We start from the raw sequence: 16,679 nt of genomic DNA, 5'->3' as shown, positions 1-16,679 counted from the left end.
CTTAGTCACCACACTTTCTGAATGTAGACATAAAATATACCACGTACAGTACAAGTGAAAGTACTTCTTTTTAGACACCTGCAGAATTCAGACAAAATATTTACGTGTTGTTTTGCGTTAACTGAATGGCTCATGTAAGATGGACATTTCATTCGGTTTTTTTTATTACTTTGGGGGCAAATTTCAGCAGATATTTTTTGAGGTCAACGTCAGGACCAAATCGGCTTACGCAGCAACATTGCTTATTTTAAATTTCTCGGGTGCTTTTTCATACGCGCAATATGATTGATGCTTTATCTTATTGGTGCCAGTTTGCCCTGCGGCATTTGTAGCATTGGTGAGTTCAGAAGCCTCGAGCGTTTCTCTGGAAGTCTAGTAAGGCAAGAAATGCTGAATTTCGGTTGCAGTTTTCGTTTCGTTCTGTCGCACAGCCTTACTTTCATCTTTATGAAACCAAAAACAAACAGCTATCGCGGCTTTGAAATTACAGGGGACACTTAGCTTCGCCTAAATGGAATGACGCGATAGCATACTTAGATAATTCCCATTTACATTCATAGATATCTGGCAGTGATGATACCGTACCTCCTGGCGCAGTGGTGCAGCGGTTAAGCGATGCGCCACTACCCTGTGAAAGCAGGTGCTGCCACCGCTGGACTTGTTCGATCCAGGTTGTTCTTGTCCAATCATTATTTAACTGCCACCTGCCACAGTCCGCAGCTTGTTAACTATCCGATGGGCACGTTGTTATGACGCCGCAAGGTCACGTGACCTAGGTGGCCCGCCTGCCTCCTGGGTCGCTCTCTGGCGACCCGTGATTTTTCGCTCGGAACACCGTCGCCTACAACGCCGACACGTGATTTTATTGTTACCCGTGGAGGGCTATCGCGCTAAAATGTGCGCTGTACATTTAGACGCGTTATGTTATGAAGTGTAATTCTGCACCACAGAGCGAATGTGCATTGAGAAAAAAAAGGGGGGAAAAGCGTAAAAACAGGACGAGGCAAACATGGACGACACAAGCGTTGTGTCGTCCATCTTTACCTCGTTTTGTGCTTGCGCTGTTTCCATTTTTTTTGTCATGTTGCCCGAACTAGCGTGCAGGAGCACCCTCGCGATATACCTTTCGAACCATTTCAAGCCGCCATCTATCGGTAGTATTTTTAGTGCTGCGAAAAGCGTTCCGGCTCAGAAAAATGTGAAACATCGGGTTATCTAGGGCCCTTCTCTTCCGACAAAACCCGATGTCACCCGCTCCTTGCACACTAGAACAGATTTCTTGAAAATGCGGATAAAACCAACTTCCGCGCGATAATGCGTCATCGGGAAAGGTTTGTTTTCCTGCGCAAAGTTGAAGAAACCGCGCTAAGATTAGACGGTATCTCGTGCCTCCTCCAGAGGGGTGTTTTCAATCTACTGGTGATTTGACACCACTTTGAACAAGGGTTTATTGGCAGCATCAGCCCGCTAGCCAACCTTTCTTGACATGTCCGCTTGTCGCAACGTTTGCTAGCGGATTGAGCCCTCTCTTAACTCTTGCTCACATACATTTGTGCTGTCAACAATATCATCCACTTGCCGCCTCTCTACCATGCATCCTCTTTAAGCGTTTACATTGCAAGATATGCTCGAAAGTGCGTTTGGGAATCGAGAGGCCGATACATGAGTACTGACCAGATATCTTAGCATCACTGTGTGTAGGTCAGTCCATTCTAACGAATACCTGTTGGAAGCCTTTTCTGCGTTCAGAAAGGGTGCTGTGACGTTTAATGAACGTTTCCGCAGGGTAGAAAAGCTGGCAGATCTTGAAAAGATGAGAAAATAAAACTTAGCTTATTGGTAACATTACCGGGAAATCGTGGCCACGCCCAGCGATTGCCGCTAAGTTTAGCGTCGCGTAGCGCGTCATCCGCAGCCACTCAGTCATTCTCTTGCTTTCTATCGTCATGGTTGATGTCTCCAAGCAGTTACTGAGTGTCCAAGGCATGCGACATGTAGTAACACCCAAGGTCTCGAATTCCGGATGATGTTTAATCCAAGAAATAACTCCGCGGGTTTGCGGGGTTACGGTGGCAGCGACTGGCACAGGACAGGGTTAATTGGAGAGCTTGTTCTGCCGTGGGCGTAGTCGGTTTCATGATAATTATGAATAATTTGAAAATAGCAAGGAATTGAACACTTTTTGGTAATAAAGAGAGAAACCCAATTAAATAATAGTAGGTAAGACAGGGATGAGAGGCCAGGCCTGCGCAGTATTGTTGCCTTTCAAGCAATAGCGTTTTTTTGTACCGGTCACTTTTGGAGCTGAGTGAAGCCTCAAACCTAGAAGCCTAGAAAAACGCGGTCAAGCATGGAAAAGCGTGTCATCACGCCGCGCCTAATCGACATGAACTGTACGCTGAACGATGATAGTCGTTCTTTTGGCTAGAAGATACCAGTTACAACACCTATATTTCACGGGGCACCAAATAAATATACGCCGCAATCTTTCTATCCAATTCTCCTTTTGGTACAGAAATTATGTGCGTTTTGTTTTTGTTGCATCAGGCGGCGTAAACATATTTAGTCTGGCCTCGTTATAAGAAACGTTCATTACGTGTTCAGAACACAAGATTATTGTGGCCGTCAGTCATCCGTGAAATACTGTAGTCAATTCACTAACGTACGGGTTTTGCTTGGAAGTTTGCGAGCACATATATTTCAAAAACTACATCTCTTAGAATAGTCGTAGCACCTCCGTGAGCCAAGACATTGGCGCCTCAAAATATTTTGCTGTCCGTGAATTACGCATCCCAAATAAGTACGAGCGCTCGAAATCTCCTCCCTAGTGTGAGTCATTACTAGTTGCGCCTGGCGTTATTTTATTTTACTTCACTAATCGGCGGCGCAAATTTCTCACTTCCTTATTCCACTACGTCCCTTCTCTCAAGCACAATCAAATACCGTACATTTTCCTTACATAGAAAAAAGTAAGCAAAGCAAATGCTCAAACACGCATCCGCATCCTAGGCCATCAAGGCTGCAGGCAGGCACACAGCCAGAAATTTTTTTCGGGGATTGCCCAAGGGAACTTCTATATTAAAGCAGGGGGGGGGGGGGGGGCTACTGGGGCATAAACGTCCAAAAGAACTAGTGCCTGTAGACAGCATCGGGAGTGAGAGGGTGTGCTTTGTTTTCGGGGGGCGGGAGGCCAAACCCCTTCTGGCCTTCTCTTGGCTACGTGCCTGGTACAAAAACGAATCAATTACAAAACCGGAATATTTCATGCTGTTATTAATTAAGCAGCATAGGAATTTTTAAACGGTAGGGTGATTTGCAATGTTTAGAGAATATGTGCGCGGCCTCGTAAACTTTGTATTTTTTTTTTACATCGGACCTGACGTGGCGTAGACTGCTTCGACCGCGGATCCTGATTTAGAGGAACTCGCTGCACTGCTACGAACTCCTAAGTGCTACCGCATTTCAAGAAGATTCAGTTCAGCTGTGTCAGCAATATATTTCGTTGCCTTGCTTTAGCAAGTAAGTTGCTGGAAAAATCACTGAAGCACTCACGATGTCGCTCTTTTCGAAGAAGGACTGGTCTATTTGCTCACACGTGGGTCCTCTGCTTACAAAGCTCTTTGAGCCTCGCGACTGCGTATTCAGCACGGTTGGAAGACCGCTTGCCACCGACGCCGCCAGCGCATCTTCCAGTCGTGTAGGAGACTTTATCGTTGCTGCAGTAAATTGTATAAGATCGTCCTCCTTGGATGGCGGAGACCTCGGCTCGCCTGGTTCTTGCGGATGTTCTTCCTCTGCGGACGATGGAGCCGATGTCAGCGGCAAGGATGTGGTGGCCTGAGCCACGTCGGCTCCGGGCTGTCCGCAGGAAGCTCCGGTGTTGCCAGGGCCCTTTAAGAAAGGTGCGTCTGCGCAAGCACTGGTGGCGCCGATGGCTTTGATTGATGAAGGATTCGCCGCCGATGGAACAGCGAAGACTGTCCCAGTTTTGTCCTTTATTTGCCGTGTTCCTGTTTTCAATATCGTAGTAGAGACCTGCGAGGTTTAGAATAATATATCAGAAGACGAGAAGAGTGGCGGGCAGGCACGTATCTAGGGTGGGGAGGCGAGGCCCCCATAGAAATTTCGCTCAGCACCCCCCCCCCCCCCCCCTGTGTCGTGCTTCACCCTTTATTACTGCCTCGGTCCCCTCCCGAAAAAAGTTTATTATGTGCCTGGTGGCAGGGGCGAATATTAACCAACACCGCGAATCTGGAAACCCAGCGATGTGGAAGGGCAATGGCGATTATTCAGAGGACAGCGCATTACCGAATAATTTTCCAATTTCCACTGAATGGTCATGAATGTGTTGTGTTGGCTTTTATGGCACATAGACAGCAAAGGCCATAATGCGCCAAGCTCAAGGTATAGAATTTGTTTTCTGTAGATTGTTTAGGAATATATAAAATCTTTGATGGTGTAGGTGGCCTAAAAAGATTGTACTGCCTAGTAATAACAGAGTAGAAGAAATTAGGAAATGGCTAAATGTAGAAGCGTTAAAGGACGTCAGACAGCCTCAGCAGCTATTTTCGGCTGGGCAAGGATCCTGAGGCTCCCAACCAATCAAATAAAAAGCCTCAGCCTAATTCTCAGGAATGACGTTGGCTGAGGTGAATCATGTAATCAAGCGAACCAGTGGTTCAAAATTTAGTTTTTCAAGTAGGCCTGCGCCTTTTAAAAAGCAATAAAACGGACGGTATGTTAACAATGGCATTATAACCTAAGAGCAACGTTAGATGGAAAGGAATGCATTCTTTATAAAATTGGGTGAGGTACTTTTTTCATAGTTTCTAGTTTCACACATGATAATACATTCTCGTTAACCGTAAGTTCATACCCGCATTCTTTGCAAACAGGTTTATCTTGTTTTGCTAGCAGGAAGTTGTGCGTAAGCTACGTGTGGCCTATTCTTAGACGTCATAAAATCACTTACTTAAAACGTTCCTTGTGCACACATGACTTAAACTCACATAAAACCAGCTTTACTAAATGTAGTTTATTATTCACTTCACCGCTCCAAACCGGCTGCCATTTTTCCTTAATTTCTGTTGCACCAATTTCATGAAGTAAATAAAGTGTGCATATACTTTTTATTTCCTTGCCACGAGCTTGAGCAGCACAGAAATCTGCTCTCTCATTGCCTTTTATTCTGACCTGACTTGGGACCCAGCAGAGTTTACTGTTTTGTCCTCGAGCTATGGCTGCTACTATGTTCTGTACGATGTCACCAAGTATATCATGATCGCGTTTCTAGAGTGTAGGGCTGTAGGTACACTTAAGGAGTCTATGTGAATAATAGTGTTTTTTAGGTTCTCGCTTAGTATTTTCTCTATGGCCACACATGCTACATAAAATTTTGCAGTGAAGATGGATGCGCACTGTGGAAGTCGTATTGTTTTCTCTGAATTCCCTCGCAACATGCACTGCGCTTCCTACGTAAACATTCGCTTTTGAACCGTCAGTGTAAAATCCGTAAATTGCTGTATTTTTCTTCAAATGCAAGGAATTCCTGTACTATATGTTGTTGTGGAGTTTGTTTTTTATAGAACTGCTTGAGAGTGAAATCACAAATTGCCGGAAAATTGTGCCATGGAGACAGTGGATCTCGTCTTCGAGCAATGGCAGGTAATGTGTCCACTAAGCCGAGGTATTGGCACATCTCTTCGAAACGCAGGAGGAGAGGACTATTATCGTGTGGTTGGTTGTTAAACGATGGTGCAGCATCGCAGTCTTCGGATTCATGGTCATTGGAGGCACATTTGGCGCATGTATTGCGGCCGCGGCAGCTTTGGGAGCCGTGGCCAATCCTTTGGCATTTGAAGTAGCGTCTTGGGTTACGAATATATGGGCGGACGGAGATTTTTGCGTACCCTACCTGGATTGATTCGGGCAGGGTGCAGGATGCAAATGTCAGTACGAGGTGTTTTGTTGGAAATTATTTGTTTTCTTTGCATATATTTGTTCTGTATACATTGGTTACATTTTGTTCGGACAGTCCTCCCCGCATTTCCTCTTCTGTCAAATGTAAAAAGTTGTGGTCGGAGACGACACCACGTACTGTGTTTAGCGATCTGTGCGGTGTGACAGACACAGGGATGTCACCGAAAGTTTCAATGTCTGCTAGTTTAGAGATTTTAGTGACATCGGAACGTTCTAGTAGGAGGTCTCCAATCGCCAATTTTGTGACCTAGTACTTTGCTCCTAAGGAGTCTGTGAGGGCTTTTGAGACTGTGAAAAGAGATATGAGTCTGGCTGGTTTTTAATTCTGTTCACTATGAACGATGTGGAATTTTGCGAAAGATGTTCTCTTTTGTTAAAGAACTGAGAGGTTACATCTGTCCGCCCCCTTTTGAGAAGGTGATCATTTGAAAGTAAGGAAGCAGCCATGGAAAAAATGTTCTTCGGAAATGGTGCCAGCCATCCCCATAGAGCCCAACTAGTGCACGGGACAGGAACTTGAAAACAAGCCCTGCCCGCGCCAGCTGTACACCGCTGCTGTAACAAAATATGACGCAACCCAGGATGGTTGGCCACACAAGGTTAACCCTCGCCGCCAGGAAAAAGGATAAAACTAAGAAGTGAATAGTAAAGCTGGGAGAAAAAAGACCGGAAAGTGAAAGATGGAGGGGAGGATAGAAAAAGCGATGGATCAGCCGGGAGGTGCTGTCTACAGGAAGCTGGGGCCAAAGTTGTGTGTTTCTTCCGCCGAAGGGCCTTCAAGGTCCTAACGCTCGGCATACCCTCAAACACCAGGAACACCTTTTCCCCGGACATGGCGATGCCCCGCACGGCTAAGCGCGGGTGCTCAGCACCGTGGTAATCCACTGTTCACCATCATCCCCTGGCGGGGATGTCTCTGTGGATACTCGGGAACCCGTGGTGTCGCCACTCACCAACGGCTGCAAGCTGAAGACGCCCCCCTGCGGGGTGAATGGTCTAATAGACTAGTTGGTAATGTCTCCAAGATACATTGGTTACATTTTGTTCCGGCAGTCCTCCCAGCATTTCCTCTTCTGTCAAGTGTAAAATGTTGTGGTCGGAGATGACACCACTACGCCGAGGTATTGAAAAGAAGCACCTAGTTAATTATTTTCAGTAAACAATGCGCTACAGTTTGGCATTGAGGAACAGAAATGACGATGTGTCTGGGCAACTAAACGAATAGGATGGACAGAGGAGAAGTGCAAAATCAACACGTCGTAAGCACATTCAAATGTCGATCACAGATTACATCAGAAGTGCACAACCGGGAATCTAACCAATTAACGATAACTATCGATTTCAACAAATTCTTTTAAGCTAAGCGTAATAAAACGAGATCGCCATTTCGCTTTCACACAAAAAGGCACTCTAAGCGTGACCACCAGAAATTGCTGTTGCTTTAGAGCTTGAGGCAGGACGCTTGGAAAGAAAATTTGTAATAGGCTGTAAGGAGAAAATGTTTCAGGTAGTCGCCATTCTCATTGTATGCCGTTTCGAGAGCTGCTATTCAGGTCAGCGCTTTAAATGTTCGATCCTTTCAATGAAGATGATGACATGTGATCTGGTGTATTGAGTTTAACGTCCCAAACCTGTACATGAGTTATAGGCGACGATGTAGTTGGGAGCCAGAGATTAATTTCGACCACCTGTGGCTTATTACCGTCCACTGATATCGCACAGCACACAGCTGTTCAAAATTACGCCCACGAAATTTCTGCGCCGCAGCTGAGATTTGGTCCCAGGATGCAACCTATGAGATGTAACGATCTCTTACCGTCTTTGGCGCGTCGCAGAGCGAGGGCGATATCCTTGTAGAAGTGAGCCTGATGGCCTGTGCAGCCATGAATGCTGAAGGCTGTCCCCCACCGTCATCGTCGTGCTGACCGGCCTGCGTGCGCATGTTGAGCCGCCGTTTAGGAGAGGACGTCGCCGCGTCCATTGTTGACGGCGGTAGAGGGATTGAAGGGGTCGACATTGGGGCTGAATCTGCTTCTGAAGACCGGTGCGCCGTAGCCAGGGCACGCTCGTGAATCTGCTGCGGCTCGTTTCTGGCGACACGAGACTGGACAGCGGCTGACGCGTTCCCGTCAACACTGGTAGTGGGGTTCAAAATGTTTTCATCAGGGGAATGTTTGAAAGAGGGCCCACCTGGTGCGGCCGCTGCACTTGCTTTGGATGCCCTGGACCCGGGATGGTGGTGTTGGCTTGATCTCCAGCTGTGCGTACGTCTGACGCTTTCGTTCGGCATCGCGGAACACCCGCAGGCCTGAGGGGCAGGACGACCACAGAAAAGCGGCACCTTAACTGTTGGCCAGACTTGTCGAGAAGTAACGCTGGACTCCCGGTCTTAATGACGGCCACCGGTGTTCGACAGCGCGAGCTCGAGGATCAAGCACGGGAAGCTTCCAGAGCGCGCGACGCGGACCTGATAATGATAACTTCGTCGCCTCTGCCGTACCTGCTCTTGCCCAGGTGGTAATTAAAAAATTTGGTAAGGTTTTAAAGGGACACTGAGGAGAACCGTATCAAAATTTTTTGTTAGCAATATCTGATAGTTCGGCATTACATGGCTCTGTTGACGCTTGTCCGGGAGCGAAAGATGCATCTATTTCAAAGAAATTTGGATTCGAAGTTGAAAAATTTTTTCCCGCCGCTCCGATTCAAACTCGAGAACTCTTATGGCGACACGGAGAACACTTATGACGACACAGAACGGAGTGACGTGAAACGTGACGTAAACGGAGACTCCGTGATTTCTGGCTGCTAGCGGTGCGGTCTAGCAGCTGCCGAAATGAAAGCTACCGCCGCCGCACGTTGAAGGCATCTATCGGGGGTCGCTACCGTCGCTTCGTTTACGTTTGCACCGGCGTCTTGCCAGCGTTGCGATGGATCCCGTTTCAGAACCCGACGACGTAGTTCTCGCAAAAACTCTGGCCTGCATTTCAGCGACCTCAGCCCCACAGAGCGTGCGATGCTTTTGAGGGAGCACGGTTAGGTTAGGCACCGGCGGGTGGTTTCCCCCTTCCTCAGAGAGCAGCCGTTGCAAACTAAATATCATAACCCCAGTGCGGGGAGTCGCGAGGGGTGCGTTGCGCCCATCGGAGGCTGGCCGGGGCTTTGGGGCCAACGGATTGTGATTCCTTGAACGGAGCGGTTGCACGGCGCAGCATGCAGCGTCGAGGTCTCCCACGGCTGCAAGGGCCAAGTTATTTATGTATTTTTTTGCCAAAAAAAAAACAAATGGGTGCTCGAGGGCGGTCGCGTTTAAAGTCGGCGGCTTGAAACCAAAGCCGGCGCACAACGCTTCAACGGCTTCCGCTATATCCAACGGGTCCACTGGATCTGGCTCTCTCGCCAACTTGCATGTACCTTCAGATATGTACTGTGAATGGATTAAAATAGCCGAGCTCGAAAAGAACAGCTCCGCCGAGCTGCCGCAGCTATTGAATATAACGTGCACCTCGCCGCGGAGCCAAATCAGTTTGGCCGGGCCGGCGGCGGTTGGCGCACTCGGCGGGAAACAGATACATGCTTCCATCTCCCCGCCAGTGCGGTCAGAGTGCGCCGAAGCCGCCGAACGCGTCGGCTGTCAAGCGCTGTTGGAGTATAGAGGGTCTCGCTTTGACCGACGTGACTTCACCGTGCAGCGCGCGCGCGCGCCTCGCCGCAACGTAAACGCGCCTTAAAGAGCCTGCGCTTAACCGCTAACCAACGTATTCAGCGGCGGCATGCATGGGAGCCCCTGAAACCCCCCGCCCACTCACTAAATAAAATAAAAGAAGTCCGGTGCCGAGATTCGGAGTCGAACAAGGGCCTTCGGCGTTTGAGGCGGAAACGCCACCGCTCTGCCACGACGGCTCAAGTTACAGTCGTCAATAAAGGCGCATCTAGTGAATGCACTCTTCTGATGCAGAAATCACGCTTTCGCTAGGTATATCCTGGCCTAACAGAGCTAGGCCATTAGCAATTTTTCTGAACTGCCTTGTACCTTGTCTCCCGTCCCTAATAAACAATTTCCGTTAAGTAGTTTGAAGTTGACTGGCACAGCCGTGAATGTTTCGCCGGGCAAGCGTGTGAATACACAAGTGCTACCTTGTACGATCACCGACCATCGTGCCATCATAGCTTTTCATCGACCGTGGCGATCATCTGACAAGCCTTAACAGGCTCCTTCAAAGGTTAACTAGCACTTGAAGCGGCACTTGGAGTTCCTCTGCTGCTCGGCGCTTGTAAATCGAAGCGCGTCAAAAACAAAACCACGGGGCACGCAAAACTCATAGTCGCGAAGCGCCATAACGAATCGAAACACTCCTGGCCGCCTGTGGCGCCGCCAAGCATCGGTTTTTTTTTTTTTTTGCTTCCAACATTCAGGTTGTCTTCTGCCTGCCTGCCTTCCTTGTGTGATAAAAGTGCACTATTGGTTTTAAAACAAAACTTACTTCAATATTGATCTGCGAAACCTACCTTTGTCAGCCTTAGAGATTCGCGCAACCAAGTAGGATGTAAAATTCCTCCAAGGTGGCGTCTCTTGTCCTATGGCATCACCACGCTTGTACTTGCGAGATTGGCCTGTGGTGGCGATACCTGTATTTTGATTCGTGCTATTTTCTACCTTACAAGAGCTTTCGTTTTCAGTAAGAGCGGTGTTTTTGTGATCAGGAGCTGGTAATCTATCGATACAAGCCAACTTCAATTTCTCCTCAGGGTCCCTTTAACGTAGTTAATCCGAGTATAAGCGGAAATGCAATTGTTTAGCCTAGTTGGCTCATGGATTTCTTTTGCTGGGTCGTCAGCATGTATAGTGATAATATTAGACTCAGGTTGAGCTAAGATCGAGGTTAAGCTGATCTGAACTTTTCGTGCCGTAGATGGAAGTTCGTGAAGACGACGGCGTGCAATGCAAAGCGGAAAAGTGTGCTACAGGGAGAGAGCGACAGTGACAGAGAGGGGGGAAAGACAGCTCTAATCGAAACGCAGACATTTCAGTTTTACGCGAGGCACAATCGGTGGCGGCGATAGCATAATGCTCTCGTTTAGAGACCAGCGAAGCTGCTCTGTTTGTGCCGCCGCTTGTTCGAAACTCTTTCGCGGTAATATTTATTTTATTGCTGCATGAGCATTTGCGAGGGCAATTTTTTCAGGTCACCTTCAAGGTCAAAATTGGCACAAACCTTGCTATGTATGTCTTAGTTCCTTCGCCCTAGAAGTACTTAGAGTGACTGGTAGAAAGTTTGAAGAACATTCTACCTCTTTTTTTTCCTGAAAACGGGTTTCGTTGAGGGCCTGCAGCACTCCGCGCTGAGCAGTTGCGCCGTCGCCGATGCCCTAAGTTTACCGAAGCTTAGGATGCATCTCGAGGCGGCAGTTTGCGCCATGTATGCAAATTCAACTCGCTAGCAATTGTACTCTACTTTTGTTAGCTGAGGTTCAAAGTTGTATCTTCAGTCACATACCATGGTGGCTCAGTGCTGTTTTTAGGGTCCTGAACATCCAGGCCGCATTTAGATGTAAGCGAAATACCAAAATGTACACAAGTGAGCACACTTTTCTGGAGCGCTAGAGCTGCGCTCCGCAAAAGAAACGAAGCGATATATTAAAGCAGGCAATGAGTTTCGCAGATATTACTTGGGCTCTAGCGAAACCAGATAGGCATACGAACCGTGCAGGTACAAGCACCTTGGACATAGAAAAGCAGCTGAGTTAGGATTACCTCATTTGATCCCCAGCACATCACTCGAGCGCTATAGTCAAGCATTCGCATGTCTATCCGTGCACCGAAATATCATTTCATTTAATTTCATTTATTCAATACTGCCAGGCTTGGTAGGCCCGGGCAGGAGGAGCATTACAACGAAACACAAGGTATGGTAACATTTTGCACGCAAATTAAAAGATAAACAAACCAAAGACAACACATGCATGATTCGAACAAAAAATAAGTAAATTGAACACAATTTTTTTTTCCGCCAGAAGGGGACACGCAACATAAAAAGTCTTTATAAAAAATTGGCAATGCTCTCAGTGCTTATTGGCCCACTCAAAGGAAGCCATTGTTCGGGGAAAATAAGAATATTTATACAAGTTTGTTCTGGCACGATGAGGTGTTAAGGACTGGACGTTACGGTGTCTCGTTAATCGTGAATCTAGTGGTTTTAAGTAAGGGTTCGTTCTCATTCATAACTAGTTATTTTTCAACAAGAAGGGAAATTTTTGTCGCAAAAGCTTTCTTCGATTTTCCAGTGTCCGTATGCCATTAACATTCATTAAAGTTGTAGGGGATTCGCTAAGCGGAATTTAGAAAAAATAAAACAAACTGCTTTCCGCTGAATCATTTCTAACGCATGGATATTAGTTTTAGTGAAAGGATCCCACACTGTACAGGCATATTCTAATTTTGGTCTAATGATTGATGTATAAGCTAAAAGCTTAGTTGCGGAAGGGGCTTGTGTTAATTTATATCTAAGAAAACACAGTTTACGGAAAGATGATGCACAAAGTTTAGAAACGTGAGAATTCCAACTTAAGGTATTAGTTATTGTTACACTAAGGTACTTGTACTGCGTTACTTCTGATAGGCAGCATGATGATAGGTGGTACTGGTAAGATTGACTGTGTTTTTTGTTAGTTATTTTCATGTAAACTGTTTTTCTGGCATTTAGTTTTATCTCGTGTCTCGTACACCAATCGTTAAAGGGAAGCTGAAGCACTTTTCGAATAAAATGAGTTCTCTACGTCATTATAAAGCGTTTAGTCCGCTGAAAATGAACATCTCATTCAAAAGAAGCGAAAATAAACGCCAAAAGCTATTTTTTAAAAGAAAACGCGCCCCATCGCTTCAGCGCGCCGAGCGAGCGCTGCTTTTGCCCGCGATTGGCCGGGACTGTCCTGACGTCATTCATGCACGGGGAGATCCGACCGGCACCGACGACGTTGCTGCGTAGCGCGTTGCTTCAGCTGGCTTTTAAGGACTACGTTTTGGAAATTATGGATGATTAAAGCAGTGTTGAACAGTTCGGACTTTCACCATGCATGTTCGAGACATCAGATGCTTCAGAAAACGGCGCAACCAACGACGCCGCCGAGTGCACCGGCAGCGAAAGTCAAGTCGCGACATTTTCACGTGTTGGAATTCTCGACTGGATGAATAGATGGATGGATGACAGCTTTTATTTGCACCGGAAATGGAGACCCCTTACTACTCACTGCCCCCGGCACGCAGGCCTGGAGGGTGGGGGGCCGGAGCCACAGTTCCTAAAGGCTAACAATGAGATTTTATCTCTTCGCGGCCTCAGCCATCAGGCGGATTGGCTTGTTTCTGCCGAGCGGGTTCTTCGCTGCGCAGCAGGGCTTCCCAGCTTTCTCTGCTATCAGTATCTTCGTCGACTCCGGGGTAGTGAGCGCCTTCCCATATTATTTTGCTTCCGGGTAACCGTGGAACCGTCGGACTGTCGGAACGTGGACGAGCGCGCGCAAACCTATTCCGAAATAGTTGTGAACTACAGACTACAGGAGTAAAAACTGGTACCACCGCCTGATAAGAAGCTAAGTAATAGAGTAGCGATTGCATGGCGGCGCCTGCAAGCCGGAAATTTCGTTAACCCAGTATGGGCCTTTCACGTCCTACCAGGTGTTACGGTTGGCATATCTGACACCACGTGCAGAAAGGAATTTCAGCCGACCGTCTCTCACCATGCTTCGTCGAAATGAGGTGTGACTTCTCCTGACAGGGTTGTCGTCTGGCACCACGTGCAGAAAGGAATTTCACCAGACCTTCTCTCGCCATGCCTCGTCGCAATGAGGCGTGACTTCTTTCCGCCAATCAGACTCTGTGCCGGTCACGCGACGTTGACGGAAGCAAGATCCCTCCGACGATTGTAGAGAGCCTATTTAAGGCCCGAAAATGTAATTAAGAAGCGTAAAGGATTGGGCAAGTTGGTCAGACATGCTTAACGGAATAATGGCGCAGATCAAGTGACAGGACAGCAAGAGAGTACAAACACACACAAGCGCCAACTTACAACTTTATTGTTTGGCTGCCAATATGCCGAATTTATACAAAGCAACACGCCCAAACTGTTAACAATAATCAAACAGTGACGCACATGGACGCGATGTGCGAAGCGGCAAATCATGATATCGCACGAGGCAAACAACATGACGAGTGCACAAAGCTCTACCGCAGGACATGGAACATCCCTGTCTCAGATGACTAACTGGCAAAAAACAACAGGTAAAAGACGGGACGACACAAGTTAAAACCTAAACTAATCACGCACATATCACCGAAGAAAAATAATGACGGAAGGCCACGTCACAAAATCAGGGAAATGACAAAGGAGGACTAAAAGGGCTAAAAACCATCAGAATAAAACCTGAAACGTCAACAGAACACGCAAAGACTCAGTGTAAAACAAGACGCATAAAACAAAACTACAAAGCCAACAAAAACACGGCTAAATGCGATGGAAGTGAATAACAAGAAACCTGGTATAAAAGCGCAAAAAAACATACTAAGCATGCTGACATGACCTCGGGGCCCCGTATAAAGAGTAAAGGACAACAAAATCAAAACCCTTCAAGTAGGTCTAGCACCTCCAGAGTGCTCTCGTTCGGTGAGGAAGGTTAATTCTTTTTTCGTTAGGCATATTGATGCCGCACTGATGCAAGTCTTCTCAGCTCGCGCTATTTCTTGCGCTTCTACAATTTCCCGGGTGAGCTGATCTTTGTGCTTGTAAATAACATAGCATTTCTTGAGTAGCGCCCTGCACTTGCAGGACCTGCAGTGTTCGGCTAAATGGCCTTCAATTGCCAATTGACTTAACTTCCTGCTATGTTCTTTCAGCCGCTCGTTGAGGCCCCTTCCTGTTTGGCCTATGTTACTGGCACCACATGTTAGAGGGATCTTGTAAACGACTCCTTCTGAACAGGCAACGAATTTGTTCTTATGGTTGATCATGCAGTCCGGCTTCGCTTTCTTGACATGACAGGATTTCTTGCAAAGGGCAGAAAGTTTGACAGGAGCGGAACATACCACTCTGACTTTCGCACGAGCTCCGATCTTTTTGAGGTTGTGTGAAACGGCATGAAGATATGGTATCACAGCAACCTTGCTTTCCTTGAGCTCCTCCTTTTTCTTGGCCTTGATTCTATTCTTTTCTTCTTTTTGTTTCCTGTGCAGGCCTTCAGCAACCGATACCAACAAGGGATCCGGATAGCCCGCTGTCTTTAGGCGCGTGACCTGCATACTGAAGCTTCTGTCCATTCCATGATGACACGACTTTCTGAGAGGAACGGGCTTTTATACCAGGTTTTTTGTTATTCACTTCCATCGAATTTAGCCGTGTTTTTGTTGGCTTTGTAGTTTTGTTTTATGCGTCTTGTTTTACACTGAGTCTTTGCGTGTTCTGTTGACGTTTCAGGTTTTATTCTGATGGTTTTTAGCCCTTTTAGTCCTCCTTTGTCATTTCCCTGATTTTGTGACGTGGCCTTCCGTCATTATTTTTCTTCGGTGATATGTGCGTGATTAGTTTAGGTTTTAACTTGTGTCGTCCCGTCTTTTACCTGTTGTTTTTTGCCAGTTAGTCATCTGAGACAGGGATGTTCCATGTCCTGCGGTAGAGCTTTGTGCACTCGTCATGTTGTTTGCCTCGTGCGATATCATGATTTGCCGCTTCGCACATCGCGTCCATGTGCGTCACTGTTTGATTATTGTTAACAGTTTGGGCGTGTTGCTTTGTATAAATTCGGCATATTGGCAGCCAAACAATAAAGTTGTAAGTTGGCGCTTGTGTGTGTTTGTACTCTCTTGCTGTCCTGTCACTTGATCTGCGCCATTATTCCGTTAAACCCAAAATGTACTTTTGAGGAATTCATTCTCTTCTCTTCATCTTTCACCAACTTTGGAATAAACTGTGCAAGTTTCGCACTAGAAATCGTCTCATCCTTGCTCGGTCGCCAAGGTCTACCGGATGCCTGCAGCCCGCCGAGGACGCCACGCTACCCAATAGTACCGTCGGTCGAGCTTCGATAGGCATGCGTCGCAACAACTGGTGGCAGAGGTGGGATACGCAACCCTGGACACCTCAACATGGACGACAACTACGAGACCGTAGCCTCTTCGTCCTGGTGACAACGTTAGGAAGGAAGGCGTCTGGATTCATGACTGCATATGGTGAGTGCACGAATTTTCTGCACTAAGATATCACTTGGCTTTAAATATTTTGTGGAAAGTACAGTGCAGTGATTTTTCTTTGACCTCTGACGGAAGTTTTAAGTACGTCAAGGTTGTTATAGAGTGAAGAGTTAGCACCACTAAGGGCATCCATGAACTTGAAGGCACTAAAGAAGCCGGAATTGTTGAGCTTGGCCAAAGAGTTGGGCCTCCAAATTGCCGAATGAAAGAGAAAGCCGGAGATCATAGAGGCGATCCAAGCGATCGGGGCAGACGACGATGAACTGGAGGAATGCCTAGAGAACATTGCAGAGAAAGAAGAGGAAAAGGAAAAGCGTAAGCGCCTAGAGGCCAAAGAAGAGCGCGACCTCGAAATGAAGCGCCTTGAGATTGAGCTTCTGAAATCTCTAAATACTGAAAGACCTAACACAGAGGCACGTGAAAGCGAGCGCAGAAGGACAGACTTGATGGCACCCTACGCAGTAGG

Source organism: Amblyomma americanum, chromosome 4 (genome assembly GCF_052857255.1).
Source record: "Amblyomma americanum isolate KBUSLIRL-KWMA chromosome 4, ASM5285725v1, whole genome shotgun sequence".
Taxonomy (NCBI): Eukaryota; Metazoa; Arthropoda; class Arachnida; order Ixodida; family Ixodidae; genus Amblyomma; species Amblyomma americanum.
Note: the sequence above shows the minus strand (reverse complement) of the source record.